Source organism: Jaculus jaculus, chromosome 10 (assembly GCF_020740685.1).
Source record: "Jaculus jaculus isolate mJacJac1 chromosome 10, mJacJac1.mat.Y.cur, whole genome shotgun sequence".
In the NCBI taxonomy this organism is placed as follows: domain Eukaryota; kingdom Metazoa; phylum Chordata; class Mammalia; order Rodentia; family Dipodidae; genus Jaculus; species Jaculus jaculus.
Window position 1 is genome coordinate 99397886 of NC_059111.1, and position 21749 is coordinate 99419634.

Genomic DNA, 21749 nt, shown 5'->3' on the forward strand with positions numbered 1-21749 from the left:
TTAAGGTAAGGTCTTCCACTAGCTCAGGCAATCCGGATCTCACTCTGCAGTCCCAGGCTGGCCTCACATTCGCAGTGATCCTTCAAACCTCTACCTCCTGGGATTAAAGTTGTGTGCCACCACACCCAGCCTTGTACTACTTTTTTTTTTTTGGTGTGCATTGTGCACATGTGTGCCGTGAGGGGAGGTTATGCGTGTGAGTGCAGGCCCATGTCCTTGTGGAGGTCAGATGACAAAGTTTGGGTTGCATCCTCAACCTTCAATCTCATTTAAGGCAGGGTATCTCACTGCTCATTCATGCATCCATGCATTTACCAGACTAGCTGGTCCACGGTGCTCCTGGAAATCCAGAGAAGAGCCAGAGCATTCAGTGCGGTGTGGCTTTAGACAGTTTCTGAAAATTCTCCATCTCCTCCTATCATCTTGCTGCAGGCATGTTCAGATCACAGAAGCTGCTTCTAGCTATTCCAAACTCGGCAAGCACTTTAATCCAAGAGTCATCTCTATAGCCTCCAGTTCAAATGGCACGTAAGGGAGGGGACTATCATATGCAATGGTCTGATCTTTGGGACAGATCAAAATGTCATGTCTGGGTTTCATTCTTGTTCCAACTCACCTGGAACTCACTCCCTGTAGCCCAGATTGGCCTTGAACTCAGGACAATGACAATCTTCTTACCTCAGCCTCCTGAATGCTAGGACTATAGGCCTGAGCCACCACATCCAGACCAAATTCCATTCTTTTGACTAGAAGCAAGCATCTTTCCCTAAAAGGGCCTTAACAAAGCTCCCATCTTTCCAACTTTGTATATGGTCAATTGGAGGCAGGGTCCAAAGGGATCATGAAGAAGCTGGTCTATCTTCAATGGTCTCCAAGCCTACCAATGCCAGCCTGGTGGCCCAAAGATGTTCATTCCATGAGTACTGGCAAGGAAAGAGGATCATGATCCAAGTGCATTGAGTCTAGTGCATTTATATGTCATATTCTCTCCTATTTCTTTGCTCAAAACAAAACAGGGAAGTGCTTCAGTTTGTAATTAGAGTTTTAAAACCAAATCCATAGCCATAACAACTCATAACAAGTCAGATTTGGTCACCTATCCCCAATAAGTCAATTAAATAAACAAAAAATGGTATAAAAAAGGGGGGGGCTCAGGTTATGGTTCAATGGATCAAGCACTTGCTATACAACTTTAAGTACCTGAGCTCAGATCCCCAGACCTCATGTAAAAACACAGAAGCTGATGGGACTGGAGAGATGGCTTAGCGGTTTAAGGCATTTGCCTGTGAAGTCTAAGGACTCAGGCTCCAGGTCCCACGTAAGCCAGATGCACAATGGTAGCACATGCATCTGGAGTTTGTTTGCAGTGGCTGGAGGTCCTGGTGCACCCATTCTCTCCTCACTCTCTCCCTTTCTCTATCTCTAATAAATAAGTAGAAATAAAAATAAATTTAAACACACACACACACACACAGAAGCTGAGCCATGGTGGTGCACGCCTTTAATCCCAGCACTTGACAGGCAGAGGTAGGAGGATAACCATGAGTTCAAAGCCACCCTGAGACTACATAGTGAATTCCAGGTCAGCCTGAGCTAGAGTGAGACCCCACCTTGGGGAAAAAAAAATGGCCAGGCATGGTGGCACACGCCTTTAATCCCAGCACTCAGGAGGCAGAGGTAGGAGGATCCCCATGAGTTCGAGGCCAGCCTGAGACTGCATAGTGAATTCCAGGTCAGCCTGGGCTAGAGGGAGACCCTACCTTGAAGAAACAAAAAACAAAAAACAAAAAAATGAAGACAGAAGCTGGGCTGGAGAGATGGCTTAGCAGTTAAGGTGCTTGCCTGTGAAGCCAGAGGACCCAGGTTCAATTATCCCATGTAAGCCAGAGGCATAAGCTGGTGCATGCAACTGGAGAGTGTTTTCAGTGGGTGGAGGCCCTGGCACACCCATTCTGTCTCTCTCTCTCTGCCTCTTTCTCTCTCTCAAATAAATTAATATTTTTTTTAAAGATGGAACTTATGGTCGGCTTCTGTGATCCCAACGTGTCTACCGTGAGAAGGAAGGAGGTAAGAGAATTTCCTGGAAACTGTCAGATGGAGAGTTGAACTGTTACAGGAAACTGAGTCACACAGAGATGGCACAAGAAAAAAGAGTGGACAATCAGAAAATTTATTCATGTCAACATGGACCTCAGGGGAATAACTTCCAAGCCCCATTTGTATCAGTGACTTATTGCTTATTGAATTTTTTGTTTGTCCCCCCCAAATCATGTAACTTTAGAAACTTGTAACCTACCAATAGTATAAAGCACTCAAGGGCTGGGGAGATGGCTTAGTGGTGAAGGTGCTTGTCTATGAAGCCTGGGGGACCTAGGTTCAACTCCCCAGAACCCATGTAAGCCAGATGCACATGGAGGCGTATGCATCTGGAGTTTGTTTGCAGTGGCTGGAGGTTCTGGCGCACCCACTCTCTCTAATAAATAAATAAATAATATCTGTCAAAAAGAACTTGTCAGGGGTGGTGGGGCACGCCTTTAATCCAAGCACTAGGGAGGCAGAGGTAGGAGGATCTCCATGAGTTAGACTACCCTGAGAGTACATAGTGAATTTCAAGTCAGCCTGGGATAGAGAGGAAACACTACCTCGAAAAAACAAACAATAAACAAATACATCATGGAAAATGTTAATAAAAATTAAATTAAAAAAAATAAAAATAATAAAAAATTAAAATTAAAAAAAACCAAATACATACATAAAAATTTAAGAAAGAACTCAAGGGCTGGAGAGAGGGCTTAATAGTTAAGAAACTTGCCTGCAAAGCCTAAGGACCCAGGTTTGATTCCCCAGTATCCACATAAGCCAGAGGCACATGGGTCTGCATGGGTCTGGAGTGCATTTGCAGCAGCTGGAGGCCTTGGCAACACAAATAAATAAAAATAAAAAATATCTAAAAAGAAAGTACAAATATAAAACCAAAAGCTGTTTGTCCAGGGGTGTTTGTGCCCGTGGCTGCACAAATCAGATAACATCCCAGCAAGGTGCAGCTACATAGATAGGGAGGAAACTTGGGGTCACACTGCCTCCCTGGTAAGGCTTGTAGAACAGAAACAGGTTTTAGTGTGACATGTGGGTCTGGTTTCTTGGTTAAATTTCTTCTACCACAGCAGCAACATGCTTCTCCAAACAAGATGGAAGACAAGGAACAACTGGAAGTTGTCCTCAAATCTACACACTCACAATCAACCAATCAATAACTGATTAAAAAAAAAAAAAAAAACAAAAAACAACTAAGTGTGATGGCACACATCTTTAATCCCAGCACTGGGGGGGGGGGGGGTCAGGTAGGAGGATCACCATGAGTTCGAGGCCACCTTGAGACTCCATAGTTAATTACAAATCAGCTTGGGCCAGAGTGAGACCTACCTTGCAGAAAAAAAAAAGGCTGGAAAGATCACTCAGTGGTTAAAGATACTCGTTTGCAAAGCCTGACAGCCTGCGTTCCATTCTTCAATACCCACGTAAAGCCAGATGCACAAAGTGGTGCACGTGTCTAGAGTTCATTTGCAATGGCAAGAAGCCCATATTCTCTCCCTTTCTCTGCCGGCCCCTTTCTCTCTATCTCAAAAAAAAAAAATTTTTTTTAAGCAAACTAGGTATGGTGGTGGTGCATGCCTTTAGTCCCAGCACTTGGGAGGCAGAAGTAGGAGGACTGCTGTGAATTCAAGGCAAGCTTGAGACTACATAGTAAATTCCAGTTCAGCCTGGGCTGGAGTGAAACCCTACCTCAAAAAACAAAAACAACATGGAGGCCCTTGGTTTCCCACCTGGAATATATGGTAAGACCCTATTGTTGAAGACTCCACATACTTGGACTGCAAGGTCACTGAGAAATCCTGCTGGAACTGAAATAATAACCTCCTCCATTGTAGACCAGCTAACAGAAAGCTGGAAACCATTCTGCATGCAGTTCAATGGGAGAAAGAGAAAACACCAGTGAAGATACTCAACAGTGAACACTGCAAGCCTTATAATTGGCCAGCCAGGCCAAATGAGCCAACGGGTGCAATAGTGGCACATCTGTCATGGTGGAAACCAACTGCCCTATTGGACTGGAGGCCCGCTCCAAGGGAGGGTATACATCCCTGATACTGAAAACTTAAAACAGGGATAGTCATGAGCCCGAAGGGTGTAACATCTCCTGATGTCTGGAAAAATGTATATACTATGCTTATCAAACTGCCCAGTAAGCACTTCTCTTAATGTTCATACCCTTATATTAATGCTACTCTCACTTTGGGTATGTAAATCTCTCCCCAGGAGACAAGCTCCCCTATGGGCAGGTCTCAGGGTGTCACCCTTTTTCTCCTGGCAGCCTGAGGAAATTCCAGTTTCTTGGAGACCATTACTTACATAGTCTGATAGCCAAAGGGAAGAGCACCTAGAGGAACACGTAGATGAAGGAGGTTGTAGGTAGGCAGATACATTAGGCTTGGGGATCATCGAAGGAGAAACTCCATCCATCCTCCCCATGACACTGACCCTGGAGACAGCACAATTATCTCTCCATGAGATCTAAAATATCATATGGGCATGGTATAGTGGTACACATCTTTAGACCCAGCACTCAGGAGGAGGAGATAGGAAGATCACTGTGAGTTTAAGATGGCTTAGCCGTTAAGCGTTTGTCTGTGAAGCCTAAGGTCTCCAGTTCAAGGCTTGATTCCCCAGGACCCACGTAAGCCAGATGCACAAGGGGGTGCACATGTCTGGAGTTCATTTCAGTGGCTGGAGGCCCTGGCATGCCCATTCTCTCTCCCTCTTTCTCTATGGCTCTCAAATAAATAAATAAAAATAAAAACAAAAAAATTTTAGAAACAAGAAAAAAAACTGAAAACTAACAATAGCAGGGGCTGGAGAGATGACTTATCAGTTAAGGCACTTGCCTGCAAAGCCAAAGGACGTAGGTTCAATTCCCCATGACCCACATAAGCCAGATGCACAAGGTGGTGCGTGCATCTGGAGTTCGTTTGCAGTGGCTGGAGGCCCTGGCACACCCATTCTGTCTCTGTCTCTCTCATTCTACTGCTTTCCCTCTCTCAAATAGATAAATAATAAAAATAAAATATTTTTAAAAAGAAAGGGAGGTGGATGGATAGATACTGATTGACACATAAATAGGTGATTGATAGTACATGTTTACTTAGGAAGAAAAAAACCTAACAATAGCAAAAATAAATAAATATATATATATATATATATATATATATATATATATATATATATATTAAGGTCTTTAATCCATTTGGACTTAATTCTTGTGCATGGCGAGAGAGAAGAATCTATTTTCATCCTTCTGCAGATATTTATCCAGTTTTCAAAACACCATTTGCTGAAGAGGCTGTCTCTTCTCCAATGAGTATTTTTGGCATTTTTATCGAATATCAGGTGGCTATAGCTACTTGGGCTTACATCTGGGTCCTCTATTCTGTTCCACTGATCTACATGTCTGTTTTTGTGCCAGTACCATGCTGTTTTTGTTACTATGGCTCTGTAGTATAGGTTAAAATCAGGTATGGTGATACCACCAGCCTCTTTTTTTGTTGCTCAATATTATTTTAGATATTCGAGGTTTTTTGTGATTCCAAATGAATTTTTGGATTGTTTTTTCTATTTCCATGAAGAAAGCCTTTGGAATTTTGATAGGGATTGCATTAAATGTGTAGATTGCTTTAGGTAAGATTGCCATTTTCACAATATTGATTCTTCCAATCCAGGAACAAGGGATGTTTCTCCACTTTCTAGTGTCTTCTGCAATTTCTCGCTTGAGTGTTTTAAAGTTCTCATTGTATAGATTCTTTACTTCCTTGGTTAGGTTTATTCCAAGGTTTTTTTTTTTTTTTTGATGCAATTGTGAATGGGAGTGATTCTCTGATTTCATCCTCTGTGTGTTTGTTGTTAGCATATATGAAGGCTACTGATTTCTGTGTATTTATTTTGTATCCTGCTACATTGCTGTAGGTTTCGATCAGCTCTAACAGCTTGCTAGTAGAGTCTTTAGAGTCCTTTATGTATAGAATAATGTCATCTGCAAATAATGATAACTTGATCTCTTCCTTTCCAATTTGTATCCCTTTTATGTGTGTCTCTTGCCTTATTGCTATGGCTAAGACTTCCAAAACTATATTAAATAAAAGTGGGGACAGTGTTCCTGATTTTAGTGGAAAAGCTTCCAGTTTTTCCCCATTTAGTAATATGTTGGCTGTAGGCTTGTCATAAATAGCCTTTATTATATTGAGATATGTTCCTTCTATTCCCAGTCTCTGTAGGACTTTTATCATGAAGGGATGTTGGATTTTGTCAAATGCTTTCTCTGCATCTAATGAGATGATCATGTGATTTTTGTCCTTCAACCCATTTATGTAATGTATTACATTTATAGATTTGCGTATGTTGAACCATCCCTGCATCTCTGGGATAAAGCCTACTTGGTCAGGGTGAATGATCTTTTTGATATACTCTTGTATTCTGTTTGCCAATATTTGTTGAGAATTTTTGCATCTATGTTCATGAGGGAGATTGGTCTGTAATTTTCTTTTTTTGTTCTATCTTTGCCTGGTTTTGGTATCAGGGTGATGCTGGCCTCATAGAAGGAGTTTGGTAGAATTCCTTCTTTTTCTATTTCCTGGAAAAGCTTAAGAAGTGTTAGTTCTTCCTTAAAAGTCTGGTAAAATTCAGCAGTGAATCCATCCGGGCCTGGGCTTTTTTTAGTTGGGAGATTATTGATAACTGTTCAGATCTCCATGTTTGTTATAGGTCTATTTAAGTGATTAATCTCATTTTGATTTAATTTAGGTAGGTCATATAGATCAAGGAAATCATCCATTTCTTTCAGATTTTCATACTTTGTGGAGTATATGCTTTTATAGTATGTCCCTATGATTTTTTGAATTTCTCTGGAATCTGTTGTGATGTTACCTTGTTCATCTCTGATTTTATTAATTTGTGTCTCTTCTCTCTTTCTTTTGGTCAGATTTGCTAAGGGTTTATCAATCTTGTTTATCCTTTCAAAGAACCAACTCTTTGTTTCATTAATTCTTTGGATTGTTCTTTTTGTTTCTATTTCATTAATTTCTGCCCTAATCTTTATTATTTCTTCCCGTCTACTGATTTTTGGTTCGCCTTGTTCTTCTTTTTCCAAGTCTTTAAGGCGAAGCATTAGGTCGTTTACTTGCGACCTTTCTAATTTCTTAATATAGGCACTTAAGGCTATAAATTTACCTCTTAGAACTGCCTTCATTGTGTCCCAGAGATTTTGGTATGTTGTGTTCTCATTATCATTTGACTCTATAAATTTTTTGATTTCCTTTTTGATTTCTTCATTGACCCACTCATCATTTAGTAGTGTATTGTTTAGTTTCCATGATTTTGTGTATGCTCTATAGCCTTTCTTGCTACTGATTTGTAGTTTAATTCCATTGTGGTCAGATAGAATGCAAGGAATTATTTCAATTTTCCTCAATTTGTTAAGATTTGCTTTGTGTCCTAATATATGGTCTATCTTAGAGAATGTTCCATGTGCTGCTGAAAAGAATGTATATTCTGAAGCCTTTGGATGAAATGTCCTGTATATATCTCTTAGGTCCATTCCTTCTATGACCTCATTTAGTCCAGATGCCTCTCTGTTTATTCTTTCCCTGGATGACCTGTCAATTGATGAGAGTGGGGTGTTAAAGTCACCCACCACCACTGTGTTTGGTGTTATCTGTGACCTTAGTTCTAATAGTGTTTGTTTGACGAATTTGGGAGCCCCCATGTTAGGTGCATATATGTTTAGGATTGTAATATCCTCCTGTTGGAGTGTGCCCTTAATCAATATAAAGTGACCTTCCTTATCTTTCTTGACTAACGTCGGACTAAAGTCTACCCTGTCTGATATTAGGATAGCAACCCCTGCTTGTTTTCTAGGCCCATTTGCTTGAAACACCATCTTCCAACCTTTCACCCTAAGATAGTGTCTATCCTTTGTAGAAAGGTGAGTTTCTTGGAATCAACAAATTGTAGGATCCTGCTTTTTAACCCAGTCTGCAAATCTATGTCTTTTCGTTGGGGCATTGAGACCGTTGATATTAAGAGATATTATTGAAAGGTGTGTATTTATGCTTGCCATTTTTGTGTGTGTGTGTGTTTCTGGTTCTACCTGTGCTCTCTTCTGTTAACTGGTATTTGAGTATAGCTTGTTTTTTCTAGGTTCCTTATATGTGTGCTTTTCCTTTTGTTCAGCATGGAGGATTCTATCAAGTATTTTCTGTAGAGCTGGTTTTGTCTTCAAATACTCCTTTAACCTGCTTTTGTCATGGAATGTCTTTATTTCTCCATCTATTTGAATGGATAACTTTGCAGGATAAAGTAACCTTGGTTGACAGTTGTTATCTTTCAGAACTTGGAATATATCACTCCAAGCCCTTCTGGCTTTAAAAGTTTGTGTTGAATAATCTGCTGTAATCCTGATGGGCTTGCTTTTGTAGGTAACTTGATTTTTCTCTCTAACTGCTTTCAATATTTTTTCTTTGGTGTGTGTGTTTGGAAGTTTGATTATAATATGGCGAGGAGAGGTTCTTTCTGGGTTTTGTCTGGCTGGGGTTCTAAAGGCTTCCTGTATCTGTATTGGCATCTCTTTCCCAATTTGAGGGAAATTTTCCTCTATGATTTTGTTGAAGATGCCTACTATGCCTCTGGAGTGGAGTTCTTCTCCTTCTCCTATGCCCTGAATTCTTATATTGGATCTTTTCATTGTGTCCCGAATATCTTGAAATTCCCACTCATATTTTTCTATAAGTTTGTCTTTCTCTTTGTTGGACTGTATTAGGTCTGCCACCTGGTCTTCTAGCTTAGATATTCTGTCCTCTCCCTCATCCATCCTACTGGTGAGATTTTCTACAGAGTTTTATATTTCATTAACTGTGTTCATCATTGCTAGTAATTCTGACTGGTTTTTCTTTATTATTTCTATTTCCCTATTTATGTCTTGTATTGCCTTCTTTATTTCATTAAATTGGTGTCCTGCCTCTTCTTTGATTCCTTTGATTTCCTCTTTGATTTCTTCTTTGATTGTTTTCATGTGTTCTTTGACCTCTTTGAACATATTTATAATTATTCTTTTGAACTCTTTCTCAGGCATTTCCTCTAACTCTTTCTCACTGGAGGACATTTCTGATGCATTAATACTTTTAGGTGGATTTATATCGTCTTGCTTTTTAGTGTTTCTTGTGTTATAATATATATATTTTTGCATCTTGGATTAAGTTAATGCTTGGATTTTCTAGCTAGCTGTGTATTCTTAGCTGTATCAATTGATTTGATGTAATATATTTTCAGGGTAGGACCTTAAGGTATTAGGTGTGGCTCTTAAGACTCTCAGAGTATCTACAAAGATGTTCTTAGGGGTTGAGTTTCCCTGCTATAGGAGTATTCAAGCAGGCTGAGTGGAATAAAATACAGGTAGATTCTAAAATTTAACTAAACACTGTACACATTCAATCAAAAACAGCCCCGAGTATGTATGCAAGAGTAGTTATTGTAATGACCAGATCCTCTATCAACAAAGAGGTTTAGATTTCTGGTCTGTTGAGGGATCCAAGTCAGCTTGTGACCAAGTGAGACCCTTCCCTGGTGTAATCCCGGTTACCTTGGGTGATTTTGGTCTCAGTCAAGTTGCTGCCTGGGTCGTCGGGCTGCTGTTCTGATTTCTGGAGCTGGGCACTTGCTTTTCCTACGGGGCAAACCGAGCCGCTGCTGCTGCCATAGTTGCCACCACCAGAGCCACCACCGCTGTTGAAGCTGCCGCTGCCGTGTCCACCGCTGCTGCTCCCCCCGAAGCCGCTGCTGCGGGATCTGCCGCCGCTGCCGCTCCTGGGTCCGCTGCTGCTGGGGCCGCTGGTACCGGTGCTGGAGCCGCTGAAGTTGCTGCCGAACTCTGCTCCTGCTTGGGTTCCGCTGTCAGCCCAAGTTGGCGTGGCCGGGTCCCGGGCCGCTGCTGTGTTCGCTGGAGCTGGGCTCAGGCGGTGGGGGAGGGGAGGGAGCCACGGCTGCTCTGGTTGTCTCACTGCTCCACGTGTTCTTCTACCTCGTGGTCTGCTCCTCCGCTGCTCGCTGCCGCTCTCCCCTCACGTGTCCTGAGTTGCGGAGAGCGCGGTGTGAGGGGAAAATCCCGCACCTGGCTTTTCCTGCGGCTCGAGCCGAGTCTGGCGGTTTTCTGCTGCGCCAGGGCCGCGGTGGTTGGCCGAGCTGCCGGAGCCACTTTTCCCGCCTGTGCAGGCTCTGGATGCTCTATAACTCTTCTACTTCTCCACTGCCGCTTCAATTTCCTATATACCTCAGTTTTTAGTAAAAGTGTGTATTTTGCTGAGTTTTTTGGGTCTTTTTCCCCCCTAGGCTGCTTTGGCATGGTACCTACGCCGCCATCTTAACTGGAAGTCCGAAACTTTTTTTTTAAAAGGTTTTTCAAGATAGGGTCTCACTCTCTCCCTCTAGCCCAGGCTGACCTGGAATTCACTATGTAGTCTCAGGGTGGCCTCAGACTCACGGCGATCCTCCTGCCTCGGCCTCCTGAGTACAAGAGATTGAAGGTGTGTGCCACCACAAAAATCATCTCTCTCTCTTTTTTGAGATAGGGTTCTGTTATGAGCATGTAAGGACCAGCATATGGTCCAGGGCCAGTTTAGGATAAACAAGTTTGTTGTGAGAGTAAAAAATGCAAAGTCAAAGCTTGTAAGCAAAACTAAGACTAACTGTGTGCAGTGACGTAGTAGAGATTAGCAGATATGTGTGTGAAACTATTAGATAAGTATTGGAAGGTATAAAAACCCCAGCTGCTCAGCAACCATTGTCTCAGTCTCCCCGACACTATGACTGACTGAAAGGTTACTCAGCAGTCCTGACTGAGACCTCCGCGAGACGCATCACCAATCTGAATTCATCAGCCCGACACTCTGTCCGAACGATCATCCGTAAGCCAGAGCACTAGCTTACGCCAGCGGACCAAGACTCGACTTGGAGCGCAGCTTGAACCTCGCGTTGGTCAGGTCGTAAAACGTCGCAACTCAAATCTCACGTTGTCAGGTCGTATACATGTTAGACTCGTTAGAAATATTCTTGTGTTAGTAATGTAGCGATGAATATACCTTGGTTATATATTATATTAGCTATAATATTATTTATGATAGTTTGGACTTGCTTGTGCGTGACTTTCATCCCAGTAAACTCCTTTGCGAGTATACCAGTGTCTGAGTATCACTGGCCTTCGCCGGCGGAATCCTCTCAACCAATCATCTTTGAGAGCGCTCGCGACAGTATTGCAGCTTCTGACCTGTACTGAAACTTTTTCTCTTAAAGGTTTTTCGAGATAGGGTCTCACTCTCTCCCTCTAGCCCAGGCTGACCTGGAATTCACTATGTAGTCTCAGGGTGGCCTCCGACTCACAGCGATCCTCCTGCCTCGGCCTCCTGAGTACAGAGATTGAAGGTGTGTGCCACCACAAAAATCATCTCTCTCTCTTTTTTGAGATAGGGTTCCACTGTAGCCCAGGCTGACCTGGAATTCACCATGTAGTCTCAGGCTGGCCTCAAACTCACATCGATCCTCCTACCTCTGCTTCCCGAGTGCTGGGATTAAAGGCATGCACCACCACGCCCAGCTGAAAATCATCTTTTTATCTCCATAGCAGAGCTACAGGCATCTGTCTGACAATTAGCCATTTTTCTGTTTCTATAAAACTTGCCTATCTCAAGCTCAAGGTCTCTGGCACTAGGCCAGGGCTCTGGGCTCTGAGACCTTACAATAATGAGAATAGTCCAAAATAAAGTACATAAACTATGAACCACCAAGAACCAGAGTCCAGGCTTTGGAAGAGATTCCCCTGGACCCACGCTGGCATGAAAATAAACTTTTTTTCTCATTCTCCACACAGTCTCCTGTGACAGTTATGTGAGCCTCAGTTTCCCATAACACTGGGACTACACAGTGAGCTCCACGTCAGCTTGGACTAAAGTGAAATGCTACCTTAAAAATTTTTTTAAATTAATTCAAGCCGGGCGTGGTGGTGCACACCTTTAATCCCAGCCCTCAGGAGGCAGAGTTAGGAGGATCACTGTGAGTTAAAGGCCACCCTGAAACTGCATAGTGAAATCCAGGTCAGCCTGAGCTAGAGTAAGACCCTACCTCAAAAAACCCCCCAAAATTAATTCAACTGAACAGGTCAATCACTCACCTGATCAAGCACCCAAACCCCTCATCTAAAGACATGCTAGAGCAGTGGAAGGAATGTTTATCCTCTTAATGAGATAACAAATGTCAGGGTCCTAGAATCACTGAAGAAAGACTCCAGACTCAAATAGTATGCAAAAACAAAGAGCATTTATTCTGCAGAATCAACCAGCATGCGGGGGTCAACCATTCGGACAAAATGGCGACCCCAAGAGGACCGCATGGGCTCCTTTTAAGCACAACTAGGGGAATTCCAGGCAGATTAGGTCATCTTCCAACGTGATTGGCTAGGCAAGCACCAGTTACATCTCTGATTGGTTGGGGTGAAAGGCGTGAAAGGGACATGTCTGGGCCTGTTTCCACATGTCTCCAGAAACTGACTCAGCCCCTGGGCAAGTAACTTCTCCAGACACAAGTCAGGGCCACTGTTGATTAGCAGCCTGCCCTTTCCCAGGAGGCTTGCCTGCTTCTCCCAGAAATTGAAACTTAGGCTTAGTTAGGGTAGCACCTTACTGAAGTCTGTCATGGCGTCAGTTTGGTCCCTTCAATAAAATTAATGTACTCATAACAATGGCTCCCAGATCTTCTTTGATGAGCCTACTAGCTTTTAACAAAGATATCATAATGTGGTCTGGAGAGGTAACTCAGTGGTTAAGGTGCTTGCCTGCAAAGCCTAATGCCCGGCTTGGTGAGCCTTCTCTATTTCACAGATCTCATTCTGTAGCCCCAGCCTGACCTCAAATTCAAATTTGAGATCCTCTTCCTTGAGTCTCCCAAGTACTAGGATTGTAGGTGTGTACCACCATGCACAGTTCTGAGTGAAATTTTAGTATTTATGTCTCCATTTTATTTTCAGTCTGGCCTTAGAAAGAAAACCTAGCCACAGTAACCTAGATTTTTATTTGGGAACCCATCCAACGTTTTATTCTATCTGAGTAAACTGTATTTGTTTATTTGTTTTGGCTTACTAGCCCTATGGGAAATCCAAATGGTTGATATACTTACCCTCCCCTCTACCACTTCCTGGGGCCATTTGGTCTAAAAGGATTTACTTGATGTAACCTTTTTAATAATTTATTTATTTATTTATTTAAGAGAGATAGAACATGGGCAGGCAAGGGCCTTCTGTCACTGAAAATGAACTCCAGATGCATGCACCACTTTGTGTATTCTGCTGAACTGAACCTGGGCCAGCAGGTTTTGAAGGCAAGTGCCTTTAACCCCTGAACCATCTCTCCGGCCCCACTTGATGTCCCTTTCATCCACCAAAAGGGTGTAACAGTGGTTGGGATAATGAAACCCTTGATTGAATCTTTTTTTGTTTGTTTTTTGAGGTAGAGTCTCACTCTAGCCCAGGCAGACCTGGAATTCACTATGGAGTCTCAGGGTGGCCTCGAACTCCCGGCGATCCTCCTACCTCTGCCTCCCGAGGGCTGGGATCAAAGGCATGTGCCACCACACCCGGCAAAAAAAAAAAAAAAAAAATATATATATATATATATATATATATATATATATATATATATATATATATATATATATATATAGTTTTTATTTGCAAACAGAGAGAGAAAAGAGAGATACATACACATGTGCTAGTTTATGCATCTGCATCTGGCTTTATGTGGGTACTGGGGAATCAAACCCAGGTCATGATGCTTTGCAAGCAAGCACCTTAACCACTTTTGCAGTTGCAACAGACCCTGGCACACATATACTCTCTATCTCTCAAATAAATAAATAAGTTGTGGGAGGGGGTGGAGTGATGGCTCTGTGGTTAAGACACTTGCTTGCAAAAGCCTGATAGCTCAGGCTTAATTCCCTAGGTACCCGTGTAAAGCCACATGCACAAAGTGCGACATGCATCTAGAGTTCATTTGCAGTGGCAAAAGGCCCTGGCACACCCATACTCATTCTCTGTCTCCCTCTCGCAATCTCTCTCTAAAAAAAATAAATTTTAAAATCCAGCATGGTTGCGCACGCCTTTGATCCCAGCCCTCCGGAGGCAGAGGTAGGAGGATCACTGTGAGTTCGAGGCCACCCTGAGACTCCATAGTGAATTCTAGGTCATCCTGAACCAGATTGATACTCTACCTTAAAAAAAAAAAAAACCCAAAATAAAAATAAAATAGGGGCTGGAGAGATAGCTTAGCAGTTAAGCGCTTGCCTGTGAAGCCTAAGGACCCCGGTTCAAGGCTCAATTCCCCAGGAAACACGTTAGCCAGATGCACAAGGGGGCGCACGCGTCTGGAGTTCGTTTGCAGTGGCTGGAGGCCCTGGCGCACCCATTCTCTCTCTTTCTCTCTATCTGCCTCTTTCTGTCTCTGTCTCTCGCTCTCAAATAAATAAGTAAAAATGAACAACAACAACAAAAAAAACTTTTCAATGGCTTCTCTTCTAAAAATAAAATAATAATAAATAAATAATTTTCTTAAAAAACTCTCTGAATTTGTCTGGGCATGGTGTTGCTCACCTTTAGTCACATCACTTGAGAGGCAGAGGTAGGAGGATTTCAGAGTCCGAAGCCACCTTGAGACTACATAGTGAATTCCAGGGCAGCCTGAGCTACAGTGAGACCATACCTAAAAAAAAAAAAAAAAAAAAAAAAAAAAAGGCCCTCTGAATTTGTTCATGGGTTGAACATCGCCTTTTCCAACACTAAAACTTCTGAAACTTCTGGACTTTCTATTCCCTTTCACTTTGCCACCATAAAAAAGAATTTTACTACCATAAACAATACCACTTACACGGGAGCCTGGGCAGACCCAATAGTGTGTAAACAGGCTGGCCAGATGGCTGCCCAGTGGGCTTCTGGGACTCTATTTCCGGTGAGGAAGAAATGGATCAACATGTTATGTAATCTCCCATGTGACTGTGGCATGATCATGTTATGTAACTCTAAGCTTGGCCACTGGCCACTATTGTTAGGATCTGTATAAAAGGGCACCTTGCACAGCAAGAATGAAACCATGAGCACTCTCCTTGCTTCCTGAACCTTCTTCCAATTCACAATCTAACTTCCTCAGCCCTCCCTAGCTGATAAGCTCAGACCTGCAACCTGGAAATGAGTTAGGTCCGGATGGGAATTTCAGAGTTCCCTGCCTTGAAGGTGTTTTGTTTTGTTTTGCTTTTGAGGCTCACTAGTTAGCCCTGGATATCCTGGAATTTGTTGGGATCCTCCTGCCTCCTGAGTGATGGGATAATGAGTAGGCCATCATAGCAAGATGGTATATTTTTATCTGCCTCTTCTTTAGGGAGACAGGAAGAGAGGGGAAAACTTCTCTTCTTCTTTTTCTTCTTCTATTTTTTTAAATATTTGATTTATTTATTTATTTGAGAGAGACAGAAAGAGGCAGATAGAGAGAAAGAATGGGTACACCAGGGCCTGTAGCCACTGCGACGAGCTCCAGACATACACACGTTGTGCATCTGGCTTACGTGGGTCCTGGGGAATCGAACCAGGGTCCTTAGGCATTGTAGGCAAATGCCTTCACCACTCAGCCATTTCTCCAGCCCTTTTTTTCTGAATGTTGAAATAAAAAGAAAATAAATCTGCATGGGCTACATGAGATCTTGTCTCAAATAGCTAACAAAGGGGCTGAGCAGATGACTTAGCAGTTAAAGGGTCTTAATTATAAAGCGTAAGATTCAATTTCTTTTTTTGAATTTTTTTGTTGTTGTTGTTTATTCTTACTTATTTATTTGAGAGCGACAAAGAGAGTAAATGAGAATGGATGCGCCAGAGCTTCCAGCCACTGCGAAAGAACTCCAGACCCGTGTGCTCCCCTTATGCATCTGGCTAATGTGGGTCCTGGGGAATCGAGTCTGAAGTGGGGTCCTGAGGCTTCACAGGCAAACACTTAACCGCGAGCCACCTCCCCAGCCCAAGGTTCAACTTCTAAACCATTCACCTAAAGCTGAATACAAAAGTGGCTGAGACTTTATGCAGTGACAGGAGGCCCTGGTGCATCCATACACACAAACACAAATCAATAAAAATTGTTTCAAAAAGTTTAGGAAAGTAAAATTATGCCAGGTATGGTGGCACATGCCTTTAATTCCAGTAGTCAGTAGTCTATCTTAGGAGGATCGACATGAGTTCAAGGCCAGCCTGATCTACAGAGTGAGTTCCAGAGAGAGAGAGAGAGAGAGAGACTGCTTCAAAAAAAAAGAAAAGAAAAGAAAAAGAAAAAAGAAAAAAGAAAGAAACCTAAAAGACAGAGAGGAAATACAAGTAAAATTAAGTAATGTGAAATAATTTCTGTTGGGGTTTGAATATAAAATATCCCCCATAGGCTCATGTATTTCAATACTCGATTCCCAACTGTTTGGAAAGGTTGTGGAATTTTGGGGAGGTGGAGCCTTGCTTGAAGGTGTTGAGGTTTGATAGTGCAGTCTCACTTCCTGTTCACACTCTGCCTCCACTGCCAACATAATGTGACCAGCTCTGCTCCAACAACTACTACCACACGATCTCTTCCTTTCTCGCACCTTCCTCTCAAAACTAAGCCAAATTAAACTCCTTAGGTTGCTTCTAGTCAGGGTTTGCTCACACAAGGAAATAAGTAATACAATTACTTTTTCCATTAATCTTTTGTTTTAGAACATGGGCTTATATGTATCCCAGTCTAGCCGATAACTTTCTAAGTATTTGAAGCTTGCCCCAAATTCCTAATGTTCTTGCTTCTAACTCCCAAATTCCAGAATTTCACCACACCCTAGATATCTCTACTGATTTTTGGTTGTGGTGGTTTATTTCTTCTTTACTTTTTTTTCTTTTGTGTTCCTTTGATGTAGGGTTTTGCTCTAGTTCAGGCTGACCTAGAATTCACTCTGTAGTCTCAGAGTAGCCTTGATCTCACAACAATCTTCCTACCTTGGTCTCTCAAGTGTGGGGATTAAAGGTGTGCACCACCGCACCCAGCCCTATTTTATTTATTTATTTTTTTTTGGTGGTGCACACCTTTATTTTACTTTTTAAAATTTTTATTAGCATTTTCCATGATTATAAAAAAGATCCCATGTTAATTCCCTCCCTCCCCCCCACACTTTCCCCTTTGAAATTCCATTCTCCATCATATTACTTCTCCATCACAATCATTGTACTTACATATATACAATATCAACCCTATTAAGCACCGTCTTTTTTTTTTTTTTTTTTTTTGGTTTTTCAAGGTAGGATCTCACTCTGGTCCAGGCTGACCTGGAATTAACTATGTAGTCTCAGGGTGGCCTTGAACTCTCGGCAATCCTCCAACCTCTGCCTCCCAAGTGCTGCGATTAAAGGTGTGAATTATTTTTTTTTTTTTTTTGGTTGTTTTCTTCTTTGGTTTTTCGAGGTGGGGTCTCACTCTAGCCCAGACTGACCTGGAATTCACTCTGCAGTCTCAGGGTGGCCTCGAACTTACAGCAATCCTGCTACCTCTGCCTCCTGAGTGCTGGAATTAAAGGCGTGCGCCACCATGCCCGGCTCCTATTTTTGTTTTTTCATGGTAGGGCCTTTCTTTTTTTTTTTTTTTTCTTTTTTTCTTTTTTAAAATTTATTTTTTATTGACAACTTCCATAATTGTAGACAATAACCCATGGTAATTCCCTCCGTTACCCCACTTTCCCCTTTGAAACTCCACTCTCCATCATATCCCCTCCCCCTCTCAATCAGTCCCTCTTTTATTTTGATGTCATGATCTTTTCCTCCTATTATGATGGTCTTTGTTGTTGTTGTTGTTGTTGTTGTTTTTAATTTTTATTAACATCTTCCATGATTATAAAATATATCCCATGGTAATTCCCTCCCTCCCCACCCCCACACTTTCCCATTTGAAATTCCATTCTCCATCATATTACCTCCCCATTACAATCATTGTAATTACATATATACAATATCAACCTATTAAGTATCCTCCTCCCTTCCTTTCTCTACCCTTTATGTCTCCTTTTTAACTTACTGGCCTCTGCTACTAAGTATTTTCATTCTCACGCAGAAGCCCAATCATCTGTAGCTAGGATCCACATATGAGAGAGAACATGTGGCGCTTGGCTTTCTGGGCCTGGGTTACCTCACTTAGTATAATACTTTCCAGGTCCATCCATTTTTCTGCAAATTTCATAACTTCATTTTTCTTTACCGCTGAGTAGAACTCCATTGTATAAATGTGCCACATCTTCATTATCCACTCATCTGTTGAGGGACATCTAGGCTGGTTCCATTTCCCAGCTATTATAAATTGAGCAGCAATAAACATGGTTGAGCATGTACTTCTAAGGAAATGAGATGAGTCCTTTGGATATATGCCTAGGAGTGCTATAGCTGGGTCATATGGTAGATCAATCTCTAGCTGCTTTAGGAACCTCCACACTGTTTTCCACAATGGCTGGACCAGATTGCATTCCCACCAGCAGTGCAGAAGGGTTCCTTTTTTGCCACATCCCCGCCAACATTTATGATCATTTGTTTTCATGATGGTGGCAAGGTAGGGCCTTTCTATAGCCCAAGCTGACCACGTAGGTATTCACTATGTAGTCTGTGGGTAGCCTTGAACCCATAGTGATCCTCCTACCTCTGCCCCCAGAGTGCTGGGATTAAAGGCTTTTGCCACCACATCCGGCAATACACTTGTACTTCACATGTGCACACACACTTTTTTTTTTTTTTTGGTTTTTCAAGGTAGGGTAATTCCAGGATGGTCTCAAACTCACAATGATCCTTCTATTTCTGCCTCCTAAGTGAGGCATTAAAGAGATTAAAGGGGCACACCACCACACCCAGCACATTATTGCTATTGAATCAGACACTCTGGGCACTAGCATCCAGGAGTAGAATTTCTTTTTGTAAATGTTCTGGAAAATTCATCTAAGGGCTGTGATTATTTCTTTTTCTTTCTTTCTTTCTTTTGACATTTTACTTTATTATTATTATTTATTTGACAGAGAGAAAGAGGCAGACAGAGAAGGAGGGAAGGGAGAGAGAGGGAGAATGTGCATGCCAGGGCCTCCAACCTCTGCAAACAAACTCCAGACCATGTGCCACCTTGTGCATCTGGCTTAAATTGGACCTGGGGAATTGAACCTGCATCCTTTGGCTTTGCAGCAAAGCACCTTAACCACTAAAACATCTCTCCAGCCCCTTTTTCTCTCTTTTTTTTTTATTATGAACATATTTTGTATGGATATGCCATGTGTTGGTACCATCTGTGCCCTCCTCCCTGACCCCATTCCACTGAGGTCCTTTCTCAGTTGTTGGTATTCCTCATGGGGTTGTGGGTTATGTGTTGTGAGAGTAGCAGTCAGTTATTGGGTTTTAAATATATATACACACATATATTTGAGAAAGAGAAAGAGAACGGGCACTGCAAACAAATTCCATATGCATGTGCCCCTTGTACATCTGGCTTATGTGGGTCCTGGAGAATCATTGTCTTTGCAGGTAAATGCCTTAACCACTAAGCCATCTCTCCACTCCCACCCCCTTTATTTTGTTCATTTTTCATTTATTTATTTTTTCTTTATTTATTTTTTACTTTTTGTTCATTTTTATTTATTTATTTGAGAGCAACAGACACAGAGAGAAAGACAGATAGAGGGAGAGAGAGACAATGGGTGCGCCAGGGCTTCCAGCCACTGATAACGAACTCCAGATGTGTGCATCTGGCTAATGTGGGACCTGGGGAACCGAGCCTCGAACCGGGGTCCATAGACTTCACAGGCGAGTGCTTAACCGCTAAGCCATCTCGCCAGCCCATCATTTATTTATTTATTTGAGAACAACAGATAGAGAGAGGAAGGCAGAGAGAGAGGATGGGCATGCCAGGGCCTCCAGCCACTGCAAATGAACTCCAGATGCTTGTGCCCCCTTGTGCATCTGGTTAACGTGGGTCCTGGGGAATAGAGCCTCAAACCAGGGTCCTTAGGCTGCACAGGCAAACACTTAACCGCTAGGCCATTTCTCCAGACCCCCCCCAACTTTTTTTTTGAGATAGAGTCTCACTCTGTAGCCAGGCTCTCCTGAGCTCATCTTATAGCCCAGACTGGCCTTGAGATCAGGGAGATCTGCCTGCCTCAGCCTCGCAAGCCCTGAGACCACATGCATGAGCACCCACACTCAGGCGAGGAACAGATCTTTTCAACTGCTGTTGAGGGTGCCTCTTGTGTACATATGCAAACTAAGAGCCACTGGTCTCTTGATTAGTGATCAGAGCGCCAGAGTCATTGACCTTCACTGCTTGGGCAGATGATTTAAAACGAGCTACTGACCATTAAGGGTGGTTTCCTCTAGTGAGTCTGAAGGAAAAACAACACAGATGTCCACTGCACGGTCTTTCTTACATGCATTAGCAGATTTTTATAGGGCTGAGCACTCCTAAACTGAAAATCCAAATCCCTAATGTTCCAAAACCTGATACATTTTTGCTGTCCAGCATCACTGCACACGTGGGAAATTCTACATCTACTTGTGACCTCATATGGCTGGTCATAGTCAAAAATGCAGCACCAAAAATCCTGAATAAGGGTGATCCTGTGCTGTGAACATCAGGAATACGTGCAGAAATGTCGGCATTGCTGAACACGGGCTGCGACTGTGAGCTTGCCGGCCTGGGCTGTGGACATGGCCGGGGACCTCGGGCTGTGGGCGTTGCAGTGGCCTGATCGTCAGGAACCCACTCTGGCGCCAGAGCTGGCCCTCCCTTCTTTTTTTTTTTTTTTTTAATTTATTTATTTATGTATTTATTTGAGAGCGACAGACACAGAGAGAAAGACAGATAGAGGGAGAGAGAGAGAATGGACGCGCCAGGGCTTCCAGCCTCTGCAAACGAACTCCAGACACGTGCGCCCCCTTGTGCATCTGGCTAACGTGGGACCTGGGGAACCGAGCCTCGAACCGGGGTCCTTAGGCTTCACAGGCAAGCACTTAACCGCTAAGCCATCTCTCCAGCCCTGGCCCTCCCTTCTTGCAAGGTCATAGTGTGCCTCAACTTCGCCTGCAACCAGCGGGCCCTCCCCCATCCCAAAGCACCTGAGCATTCCATAGTCTAATGTTCTGCCCAACCTCCCACCCCACAGTTCCTGACCTTGTGGCCAGCTGCCCAAGAGACGTTTATATGGTAGTAAACAGTCTCCCTGCTGCTGTGGCCATGCAATGTGTGGCCGAAGTCACGTAGCTTTTCTCCCTTGCAACTTCTCCCTCATAACTTCTGCCTTCCAACACCAGCCTATGAGATAACAACCCACCAATCGATGTATCCAATCACCTGATAGTGTGCATGTGCCTTTTCAACCTTGCCCAAGTGTTTATAAACTCACTCCCTTTTTTTGAATAAATGAGACAAAGCGATACCCATTGGACTGTCTGCCGGGTGGTTCGTTGCCGATCATACTCACCCTGCTCCCCCAATTTCTACTGCGACCAGGACGTCGGTGGTCAATGACCCACCGGGATAGTGAGGACCCTCAAGAAAAAGAGTGAGTTTGGGTGTGCCATGGCTACTTGCCCC